At 54.7% G+C, this 12,561-nt stretch overlaps 1 protein-coding gene across 2 annotated transcripts in view; it reads left to right on the top strand.

Moving 5' to 3' along the window:
• The first annotated feature begins 4,687 nt into the window (after nucleotides 1-4,687).
• The window catches only part of LOC146859197 (dehydrogenase/reductase SDR family member 4-like), an 89,944-nt gene continuing 82,070 nt past the window's right edge, over nucleotides 4,688-12,561 (top strand). Inside the window, exon 1 of one of the 2 annotated variants that reach the window (XM_085649876.1) lies at nucleotides 4,688-4,822. The gene's annotated coding sequence lies outside the window, so the exon portion shown is untranslated. The remainder of the gene's footprint in view (nucleotides 4,823-12,561) is intronic. The other variant, XM_085649875.1, reaches the window with a different exon arrangement.

Here is a 12,561-nt window from a genome sequence, read left to right on the forward strand (position 1 = left end):
GAAAGGTGTAGCCCACAAGAAACAGTCCCCCGGCCATGCAAAAGCACCCCCTGCAGCAGAAGAATGCAAGGCCGCAAGCCGGTGGGTTAAGGGCCTCGCAACTGCAGTGAGCAACCTGCATTCCCTTGTGCTGCCGGCCCTACGGCCGTAACAACCCCAGTGGCGACTGCAGTGGGTGTTCGCAGTACCGCCCAGCTGCGGCTCGGTATTTGGCACCCAGACTCTCCAGATATGAGTGCAGGAAAAGGGGGAAAGCACTTCTGCACATAAAGGCTGCCTCCAATGTCCGGCACGCAGACACAGTTTAAACATGCCCACAAGCGCAAGAAAAGCAAAAGACATCCGCACCCAGCGTTTTCCCCGCAAGAGCTCCCAGCTTCGGGCAGGAAGGGAAGACTGCCTTAACTTGCCTCGTATCGCTCACACTGCAAGCTGTGTCCCGACACCTGCCTCCATGATGCCCCGGGGAAAGCACAGCCAGCTTGCGAGTCTCCAGTCAGAGTAGAAGCCTGCAATCTCCAGGAAAGTCTGCCGGGCACCGAAGAGCTACACTGACACCCAGTTGCCACAAGTGGTACTGCAGCCACTGAACCAAGCACACGAGGAATAAACAGCCTGCAGTGCGAAAGTCAGCACACTGGTAAAATCATCATGGCAGGAAGATCTAGGCCCATGCATCCATAGAGGCGCGAAAACCAGTGGACGCCAGGCCCAGAAACAAGGCTGAGTCGCGAGGACTGCATAAGACCCCACACAAGCATAGGGTGAAGCCTATTTCACCCTAGCCCAAGGTAAACCACGCAGAGTTCCCAGCTCCCACACAGTGGCCAAAGACAGACATTACCCGCAAGCACCCCGCTCCACCCGCTACCAGCCAACTCAGCAGACACAACCTCAGCGAAGAGGAAAACAGGCATCCAGGTGGCAGTCCCAATCACTAAAAGGAAGAGCCAGACAGTGGAGATCATCCTGCGAGGACTGGGGCCCACCAACACTGCACACAGCCCCACACCAGCATCATCATCCCAGCATGGGTTCGCAATGGCAGCAAACCGACCCAGCACCTGAACAGTAGCCACAGTGCCCCTAGGGGTAGTGCACAACACAGCGCCTCCACGCAACGTGCACGACGCTCGCAGCAAGAGGAAAACCTACCAGGGGTAAGCGGAATGCCCTGCACAGCCACAGGAACCACAGCGACACTGGAGAAGAGACCAGAGAGTCAGCCCTCCCACACAGGCTACAGGTAAAGCTGTTAGGTGTCAGAGGAGCAGGCGCTGGAAGGAAAGGAGCCAGCAGTGCCCTACTCTTGGAGGATCGACAACCACCAAGAAGCATGGATTGCAGCCTGTGACACAGCACTAAAGCAAGGTGCAGCTACCGAGAGTCCAGTAGAGAGGATGCGACGCAGCCCCCTGAGACTGCAACCCAGAAGCTGCTGGCCATCAGAAGTGTACACAGCACGCACCCTGTTGACTGTCTAACAGGCTGAAGTGGAGAAACTGAATCCCTGCCGAGAACCAAGACACCCCAAACCTACCTCCACTCTGAGAACTACCCAGAGCCATCAGAAGACGAAGTACAGAGAGCGACCACATCTCTACTGCACCGAGATTGAAGAGGAGCACACAGCACCAAGTGAGTGCACCGCAGCACAGGGACAGCTGCCACCGTTCCTGGAAGTATCAGACCGAAGAGAATGCGCAGCCAGCGCGTCCAGTGAAGCAAACGAAGGGTGCAGTCAGATGCGCGCCAAAAGTGAAGCCGACTGGCCAAACAGTCGCAACGAAGAAGCCGACCCGCCAGACGGCCACAAAGAAGAAACACTGCCGAACACAGGAAGGAGAACATCCACATCTCCATCGCCTCCGAGAAGCCCCGCAGTGGGCCGAAGGCAACACAGTGTCCTCCCTCGCACTGCCTCAAGACGGAGTCTGCAGAGACCCAAGACAGACAAGAGATGAGCTGCACACTCCATGTGGCAGGCTGCCACAGCGACAGGTGATCCGACAGCACAGCGACACGTGACCGGACGTCACAGCGCACGGCAACAAAGGAGCCTGTCACGCAGAGTGATCAGTCTGGACGAGCGCACCGGGAGAAAGGAAGAAGCCGGCACCACGACGGTGCAGCCTCGGAGCACAAGCACGACGCCCTCGAACAAAGAGAAGTGGGACACCGCGAGATCCCTGAGGAGGAGATGGTGCCAATGGAAGTCCCCAAGAAGCACATGCAAGTCCGACGGACAGGACAGGCCTGCAACAGGCCCGCAAAAGGAAGGGAAAGACCGTCCCAGGAGCGACGTGACCAGTGAGATGTCCATGTGGCGCCAACATGAGACAGGTGGCAGGACGCCACATCCAAAGAAAAACTTGGCCATAAGAAGGAGAAGAGCGGGGCACAACGCCACTCCACAAAGGTGGGAGGTACAGTGGCGTGACGCCACAGGGCAGACAACCACAACTGGCGCGCAAGATGGAATAGAGAAGAGCGACAGGACCAAGGACTCGCACCAGCAATGAGGAAGGTGTTCATCCCCACAAGCCAGCCTCCGGGGTGCAGAGACGTCACTGGAGACAGCTCCGCAGGAGGACCTACCGTAAGCCGCTAGCAGCGCAATCTGTGTCCTGGCCCCACGCTTTGCAGTTCGACCGTCCTCTCACCTGTCAGCGGCTGCTTGGTATCGATAACACCACACCTCGCAGTGCACCTGCCTGGAGACAATGGAGCAGTGCCACAGAGTCCCTCAAGTCCTCCTCACTCCCTAAGGTCACCCCGACAGAAGATCACCGCCTGTCTGCCCACTGAAGAAAACTAACATCCTGATACCACCTCCCAGGTGCATCATCACCAAGGAGCATCGCACCATCCGAGTGAATCCACACACCCCGAACAACCGGAGCTCAAGGAGTCGAATCACCCAGGAACAGTCTGTGCACCCCAGTCAACCTACAGCCTGCCGAAGTCGAGCACACCCGGCCATTGGAAGATCCGCCCTTGGGGACTACACAAGACTTGGCCTTCGCCCTGTTGGGAGTTCTGCAGCGACCCCTAAGCGTGGCCTACGAGACGCCCCGCACAGCCCACACGGTCACGTGGCAGTCCAGGGGACAAGGGCCTTGACGGAGTTCCTGTGCGAAGGAAGTCCGAGTAGGAGAGATGTGTCGGCCGCAGCTGCACACCAGGCGCAGTAAACATGAAGGTCACGGCAGAAGACTGGTCACCCACAAGATCGCCAGAGGAAGACGCAGAACCCGAGTCCAGACAGCGACGACGCCCAGACGACGTCACCACCCTCAGAGGCTACATGAGCGACTTGGCTGTGAATCCGTTGGCAGTTCCTCAGCGACGCCTTTGCGCGGCTCACGCTAAGCCCCGTACGGTCCACACGGTCTCATGACAGCCAGCAAAAAAAGCCATCCAAGAGGCTCCAGTGGCAGAGTAGTCCATGCGAGAGAGGCGAGTCGAACGTGGCTCAGCAGTCAGGAGTAAGGAAGGTCACCGAGCCCGTCACCCCCACAGGAAGGCCTCCCTCACAGAGATCGTCTCCGAATCCAACGTGGATTTCACCGCAGCTCCGGATGCATCGACACTGAACTTTCATACATTGACTTTCTACACCGAGAGACCAGGCCGGTCTAAAGAACATCGTCAAAGCAACTGAAAGCATCCCGACCATGCGGTCCGAGGCTCCAGCGCTGCCTGGCTAACAGCCTGTATAGACTCATATGGTGCTTTGTGTTTCTATTACAGGTTGGACTCTCGTTTGTTTTTCATTAAAATTTGGGAGGGATGTAGTATCCGGCTGGATACATTCTAGTGTTCCACTGCTATCAGACATGCCAACCCTCCCGATTCAGGCGGGAGACTACCGATTTCAATGCTAGTCTCCCGCCTCCCGATTCCTGCAAGCAAAAACCCGATTACTCGGGGTTTCAGCTGACAGAGTTTGGTATTGTGTAACGTGCTAATTCTTCCAGCAATAGTCAGAGTGGCGATGCAAGGAGTCTAGAAGGGGTGAAAAACCAACAAAGCCTCATTAACAAGCAAATGGTCTTTTAAAGACCTGTGAAGCACTCGGTGACGGCTGTGTGTGTTTGAGAAGCTGTTTCACCAGGGCTGCCACACAGGGGGGTTGGGGTGATGTATGCACTACCAGCAACCTGCCAGGCCAGTGCACAACACTTGCATCACCCTCTCTCTTGTCTGCCATTGCGCTCCATGCTCCTGAAAGGTAAGAAAAAAAACATGCATTTGCGTTTCAAATGTCCGATCCTGCAGCAGCACACTTCCAAAGCCCATACATGACAGTAACCCGATTCAAGGCCCCATTCGCCCGATTGTTTTTTTTAAATCTCCCACTTTGCTCTTCTGAAATGTTGGCATGTATGCTCTGTGTTCACACAATGTGGGCCCGAGGCCCAACACCATAGCGTCCTCATCCTGTGATTCTGGGCAAATCATTCAATCTCCCCGTTCCTGAATGTGTAATGTATGTAAGGTGCTCGTGTACAGCGCTCCAATACCTTCGGGTCGAGAAGGGCGGATGGATTTCCAGCGTTTATAAACGCGTGTGGAAGTGAGATCTGACCAGCCAATGAGCACTTCGGCAATCTGTATAGCGAACTAGGATTGGCAGACCTGCCGTTAATGCTCCAATCCCAGGTGACCTTACGCAAAGCGCGATCCTGACGCCTTCAAATCTATGTTCACTGGTCTATGTTCACTGCCGTGAACCCGGAAGTACGTAAATTGCAGGCAAATCTATCGTATTAAAGGTCAACAACGGACAGTAGCGTGAATGAAGTGACTGCCAGTCTCTGTAAGTAATGGTCTGGAGGCTATCTTGCTGATAAAGAGGGTGCCTTCCTACTAATTACTGTACGTATGTGCATAGTTGCCGACTTTTCGAGCTTGTGACAGCAGTTTTGTCTCACTTTAAGGTTACTTCTTCATTTCCATCTCAGTGCATTGAACATTTATGTTCTAGGAGGGTCATCGAAGAGAAAGGGTACGTTTTTATAGAATACGTTAGTTGAAAGGAGGATGGATTCTCTGGCTGAAAGTCAGCTGTAAAACCTTTTCGTGGGCTAGCGGTAATAGACAACACCCAGGGCTTTAAGTGGGATGTAAAGACTGGGGGTCTCGCCAAGGGGTGTGGCTGATGTAATTAATGGCGTGGCTTAAAACACTTAAACTGAAAATCTATGCTTAGCATAGTGTGCCACCTGACTGGTATTTTGCTGCTTCTGTCACTATATTCAGATATATAATACAACAAGTAATATTACACCTACAACAAGCCAGGGCTATTGGCTTTGTCAGTGGTTGTTAGTTGCATTAGATAAATAAGTAACAACTATGTCTTCGTAGTATGGTATATTGAAAATGGTTCAGTTCTGAAATGATGAGACTGTGAAAGAACTATTGAGAGTCTCTTTAACGGTACATCATAGGCAGTGAAGGGATGCCCTGCTGCAGAGTTAAGATGCATTTTTTTCAACGAGGATGAGGGCAAAAAACGGAGGGGCATATCAGCAACAACCGGCGATAATTATTGCTAAGCGCACTTAGCGCTAGGATAATTATCGCCGGCTAACGTGGATTTTTATCGCTGAGATAGCGTGCTGTTAGCAACGCTTATCTCAAAAGCGATAAAAATCGTAGCGCTAACTGCCAAACGTGAGATCATCACTGGAAACCCAGCGATAATCTCATGAAGTTTGGCGTTAACTTGATGATAGGGCCTCATATACTTAGCCATGATATCCACCTTCCATAGGATATCATGGCTAAGTCAGTCCTGAAGCAGGCGTAAGGAAAGTAGCGATAACAGGGGTTATCGCTACTTTTCATGTCGCTTAGCGACATTTCTCTAGTCATGTCAGGTCAGGAACGCCCACTTTGCATCTCATTAGAGATGCAAAGCTGGGCGTTAAGAATCCGGGCGGTAATGCAAGGTTTCATGCGGTAGAACCGAGGCACAAGAAAACAGAAAAACAAATGCGCAAAACAGGAAAAGGGGGCAGGGTAGAAACACCCTGACCCTCTAGGCCTGCTCAGGGGGTCCCAGAAGGACCCCCAGGGCCCAAAAAAGCATATAAAAAAAACGCGGGATGTGCAGAGGAACCGTGGATCCTGCCGAAAACCCCCCCCCCACAAAGCGCCGGCTCCCGCGCTCCATTTAATAAAGCCCCCGAGTGGGCCAGGTCCTGGGGGCAGTAGAAAAAAAAGTGTAGGGGGGCCCCAATCCCCCCACACACCGTGACCTCCCAGGTCTTTAAATTTTTTTTAAAAATCAACCTGTGTGGGGGGGCTCGAGCCCCCCCAACACGCCCCAGGGACCGCCACCTCCCCGGGGCACTAAATATTCAAAATAGGGGGTCCGTTACGAAGCCCCGGGGACCACCACCCCCCGGTGCTTTGCATTAAGTGGGAGGGGGGCCGCGCGGTCCCCCTCCTGAAGCCAATGATGGCCCTGGGGACCGCCACCCCCCAGGGCCGGCTCCTGCAGTGTCCCGGGGTGCCCACCCCCGGGACACTGCTGTTTGCAATGACAGGGCGGGAGCCTCGCGGCTCCCGCCCTGTCATTGCAAACATTGCAAACTCTGTCATTGCAAACCTGCTCTCGCTTCAATGAAGCAAAGCAGAAATTCTTTTCCATAAGGGGAGCTGCATGTCAGCAGCTCCCCTTGTGGAAATGCAATGCCGGCTCACGCAGGACGCGCGGAGCCGGTGGGACCATGGGGGGGGGATTAGGGACCCCAATGGATAGGGCCGGCCCCGGGGGATGGGGTCGCCGGGGCCAGAAGTGGCCCGGGAGAGGGGCCACGCAGCCCCTCCCCTAAAAACTAAAAAAAAAGAAAGGTCGGCCGGCCCCGGGGGATGGGGTACCCGAGGCCATAATAGGCCTGAGGAGGGGGGCCATGCGGTCCCCCTCCGGAAAAAAAAAAAAGCAATGACCAGGCTGCGGTGGATGGGGTCCCCGGGGCCAGAAGTGGCCCGGGAGGGGGGCCCCTCCCAAATAAATAAAGGCCTGGGGCATGGGGACCCCGGGGCCAATAGAGGCCTTAGGAGGGGGCCACGCAGCCCCCCTCCATAATAATGAAAAAAATAAAATGTGGCCATGCCCCGGGGGATGGGGTCCCCGGGGCTGGAATTGGCCACGGGAGGGGCGCCCATGCGGCCCCCTTCCCGTAACCTATATATATATATATTTTTTTTAATGGGGGTCTGGCCCTGGGGGATGGGGTCCCCAGGGCCCATAAAATAGTAAAGGAAGGGGGGCCACACAGCCGGAGGCCCCGCCCCCTCCCTGTAGCACTCTGCAAACGCGCCCCCTGGAGCGTTGTAAGATGGGGAAGTAATTCCCCTTGAATACTGGGGATCCCTGGGGGCCAACTAGCCCACCAGGAACCTCCAGTATGCGCCAGGGAGCTGCGTTGCAGAGAGGTGTTCAGAGGCCACGCCCCTTTTTACACCTCTCTGCAACACAGCTCTGTGGCGCTTACTGGAGGTAAGTGGTGGGCTAGTTGACCCCCAGGGACCCTCAGGACTCAAGGGGACTTAATCCCCCAATTTACAACGCACCAGGGGTTGCGTTTGCACAGTGGTGCAGGGAGGGGGCGTGGCCTGATGTCACAAGTGCCCAAACGTTTGTAAGTTGGAGAATTAAGTCCCCTTTTATCCTGAGGATCCCTGGGGGGCCAACTAACCCACCAGGTACGTCCAATAAGTGCCACAGAGTTGCATTGCAGAGAGGTGTAAAAGGGGGCATGGCCTTGGACCACCTCTCTGCAACGCAGCTTTGTGGTGCTTACTGGAGGTATGTGGTGTGCTAGTTGGACCCAGGGACTCTCAGGTTTCAAAGGGACTTAATCCCCCAACTTAAAACATTTGAGATGTCATCAGTGATGTCACTGACCATGTCATGAGTGATGTAATATGTGACGTCATCAGCAGTGCATTGCGGGGGCGCGAGTTATAGTTAGCTGAACTAACTATAACAGGGGAATTTCACGGGTTTTTTACGAGTGCAATGTCCAACTAACTATAACTTTCCATAAAACCTATGTTTTTTTCAGGGAATTTCTAAGGTTTTTTTTTTTTTTGAATTTTTTTTATTGTGCATAGAAAGGGTTACAAACACGGGCCTACAACCACCAGGGCCGGCCGCTAGTAGTTGAAGTGTTCCAGCAGATCAGAAAACAATGACTGGCCCACAGGGGCTCCGCTATATCACAGTAGATCAGACTGCACATAAGGGAAATCAGAATACACACTTTTAATATAAATAACAACAAAAATAAAAATACAAAAAGCAAGGCGAAACGACTTGAAATGGGCGGCGAACCACAGCCGGGGGAGTCCACACCCCACCACCCGAGGGCGGTCAATAAAAGAAGGCCTGAGAGGGAGGGGGGGCCACGGGAGAACCAAATCTGTACTCCAAAGAACGAGATACACAAGGAACCCTCAAGGATCAGGGGGACGAGGCAACCCCAGACATATCCACCAAAGGGGGAGCACAGATAGACCCACGATACACGTTCCACTGCCCCCAAATTCTACCCCAAGCCCCCGGTTTACCACGAGCCACATACACAGTTTTCTCCCTGAATATGCACCAGTCCATGTTCTCCTTCCATACGGACACGGTGGGAGGCCGCTGGGAACCCCAAAGCTGCGCTATATCTCTCTTTGCAATCATGTTCCCCAAGGCCGCCCACCGAGCCTGAGCCGCATTGTAGTCATTGGGCTCCCATACATTCAGCACACAACGACGCACCTCCGGCAGCAGAGCGACCCCGGTGACTCGTCTCATAATATCATGCACCCGGCGCCAGTATTCTGCCACCTCGCGGCATTCCCATAGGATATGGAGAAAATTGGCACTGAGCCCGCAGCCACGCTTACAGAGTCCGTCGTCAGAAAACCCCATCGAGACCAAGCGGGGGCCCGTCACATATACGCGATGGAGAATCTTAAGCTGGACCAGGCGGAGACGGGCCGGGATGGCCACCTCCTTAGGGGATGACAGTGCAGTCTGCCAGTCCTCGTCGTCCAGTTCCACCCCATCTCCCGTCCATGCCTCCCGAAGACGCACCAAGAGGTCAGCCCGATTGTTTATCAGTTTTTTGTAGATCAAGGAGATAGTACTGTCGGGGACGTGACGATCGAGTATGCGGTCCTCGAGAGGCGAAGAAGAGGGGACCGTGGTCCCCTCCCCAAAGACCGAGAGCAGGGCATGCCGAACCTGTGCATAACGGAAGAACTCTCTTTCACTAAGCTCGTGCTCGCGCTGGAGCGCCGCGAAGGATTTAACCGCACCTTTAACCCACAGGTCCCCCACTCTGCTGATGCCGATCGTGTCCCAGCGCTCGAAGCCTTTCGTTGTCCAGAGGCTTCCCAAGCGGTCTGAGGCGAATAAAGGAGTGGCGCACGTTAAACGCTCACTCCAGCCCATCGCTACGTTGGCCGCCTTCCACACACGTACCGCAATCCTGGTAGGGCCCGTAAGGGTCCTACCAGCGGATCGAGAGTAAAGCGCTCTGTTATAGTTACCGCCGGGAAGCAGGAATTTATCCATCTCATATGCCGGGTTCAAACCAGGAGCGTACGTAGCATGATTAATGGCAGACAGCTGGGAGGCCCAATAGTACCGTCTAATATCAGGAAGCGCGATGCCCCCGTCATACCAGGGAAGAGTCAGCTTGGCTAAAGCGATACGCGATCGCCCGTCCCAAACCAGTCTCCTCTGCAAACTCTCCACCTCCCTAAAGTAGGCCGCAGGAATGACATCGAAGGAGTTCTGGAGTGCATAAAGGAATCTGGGAAGGGACATCATTTTAAACAGCGCCGCGCGACCAAGTGGAGACAAGGGTAGCTTACACCACCGAGCCGTATCTGCCCTCAAACGCCAGAGTGGAGACAGGAGATTCTGCTCATAGCGGACCGCCGGATCCAACGAAACGTACACCCCCAGGTATTTAAAGCCGGACTGAGATATTTGGAGCGGAAGCCGAGGCGGCAAGAGAGGAAGACCACCAGAGATAGGATACACACAAGATTTGGACCAATTAATTATCAGACCCGAGTTTTTCCCGAAGGAAGTAAGGACATCAAAGAGAACATCGAGCGATTTCCGCGGTGAGGTGAGATACAAGAGAATGTCATCCGCGTACAATGAGACCCGATCCTCGAAGCCCGGGGCCCACCGGAGCCCCCTAATCGAGGGCTCCCAACGGAGCCAGGCAGCGAGCGGTTCCAGGGCGAGAGCAAAGAGCAGCGGGGACAACGGGCACCCCTGCCTAGTTCCCCTCCCGAGAGCGAAAGGCCGAGAAACCCGCCCATTGACAACAACCTGAGCCATTGGTCCAGCATAAAGGAGCTTCACCCAACTAATGAACCCTTCCCCAAAGCCAAACTTCGCCAAGACGGCCCAAAGGAATGGCCATTCAATGGTATCAAAGGCCATCGTGGCGTCTAAGGAAGCCAATATGGCCGGTTCAGCGAAGTACTCAGCCCTAGCGAGGACGCCGTGCAGACGCCGTAAGTTGAGAGCGGTATTACGATGTGGGATGAAGCCACATTGATCCGGATGTATCAAGTCACATATAACGCTAAGCAGGCGATTGGCGAGGACCTTAGCGAGGATTTTGGGTTCGGCATTTAGCAGGGAAATAGGCCTATATGAGGCACAGCAGTCACGTGGCTTACCCTCCTTGGGAATCACCACTATAGTAGCCAGACGCTGGTCGTCGGGAAGGGAACCCCTCTCGAGCGATTCCTGAAACATATGACGGAGGAAAGGCGCGATTTTATCCGGGCGCAACTTATATAGTTCAATCGGCAGGCCGTTGGGGCCCATAGCCTTGCCCGAGCGGAGGGAGCGAATCGCAGTAGCAATCTCTTCGACAGACAAAGGGGCATCCATCAGCTCGCGGTCTTCGACGGATAAGCCGGGCAGGGCAATATCCCGAAGCAGAAGACGAGAGTCGTCCTCGTCTCTATCAGACACCGGGGAGTACACTGCCCGGAGGTGGTCAGCAAAACACTCCACAATCTCACCAGGCTCAGTCACACACACTCCATCCGAAACCCGAAGCTCCGGGACCACACGATTCACTCTCTCCTTCTTGTCCAACCAGGCAATCAGCTTACCCGCCTTGTCTCCGGCGTCATACAACCTACCCTGCTGCTCCCTATACATAGTCTTGGCAGCATCAGTGACGAGAGACTTATATTCAAACTGCTTCAGGCTGAGGGCGTGCAGCCCATCCGGGGTGACACCCGCCTCCAAGGCTGCCTCCAATCCCGATATCTCAGTCTCCAGCGTCACCACCGCCTCGCTCTTAACCCTCTTAGCCTCCACTATCTGGGACAGGGCATGCCCGCGGAGCACTGCTTTAAAAGCTTCCCACAGGGACACCGAGGACAACACCGACCCCTCATTCTCAAGAAAATATTGATCAATCGACTCAATCGACTTAATCAGGCTATCACGGATCTTGGGGTCTCGCAGGTACCAAGGGTTAATAGGAGCGATCCGCCCAGCGGACCGCGACCCAGTGTCAAAAAGCAACCACAGTGGGGAGTGATCAGAGATACCCCGGGCCAGGTGTTTGACCTCTCGAATCCGAGTAGCCTGGGCCGCGGGCATAAGGAAATAATCCAATCTGGAGAGACTCCCATGGGCCCCAGAGTGAAAGGTGTACTGACACTGTGTCGGATGCATTAACCTCCAACAGTCCACCAGACCGAAGGTCTCCAGGAGTCCGCCAAGCCACGCCTGGGCAGCAGGGAGGGCCCTGGGCGGATGACGATCCAGGTCACCCGAGACAACCGAATTAAAGTCCCCACCCATAAGCAAGAGACTGTCAGGAAGCCCAAGCAACATACGACCCAAGTCTGAGAAGGTGGAGTTCTGGAGGCCCGGGGGAACATAGACCGAGATCAAGGAAAGGGATTGCCCCTCCCACCTCCCAGTCAGAGCCACATAGCGCCCTCTATCGTCTAGGACCACCCTGGTGATCTCCAACGGAAGTGAAGCTCGCAAGAGAATGCCTACCCCTCTCGAACCAGTGGTGAAACCAGAGTGGGCCACGAGTCGATATCCCCCCTGTTCATGGCCTGACAAACATTGCCAACCAGATGCGTCTCCTGTAAGAACACCACATCAGGAGTCAGACGACGCAGATATTGCAGCACAACACCCCGTTTGATACGGTCCCCCAATCCATTGACGTTCCAAGACATCAATCTCAACCCGTCCCCCCCATCCCCTCCAGTAGATCAAGGGCCCCCTAGCAAAGAGCGCAACACCCAAGGATGAACCATAGCCAATACTTCGCCTTGAAAACAAAAAACACAAATCCAAACAACCCCACCCACCCACCAACCCCCCCCCCAACTCCAACACCCCCCACCCTGCACCCCTGCGGTCCAAAAAACCACCCCAACTTGCAGTGTGCCTGTCGCCCTACAAACCCCATTCTACGAAAAGACCTCGGAGGAGGGAAGGGACCCGTCCCCGCCCGCCCCCCACCCACAACATAATGA

This window comes from Triturus cristatus, chromosome 3_2 (assembly GCF_964204655.1).
Source record: "Triturus cristatus chromosome 3_2, aTriCri1.1, whole genome shotgun sequence".
NCBI lineage: Eukaryota > Metazoa > Chordata > Amphibia > Caudata > Salamandridae > Triturus > Triturus cristatus.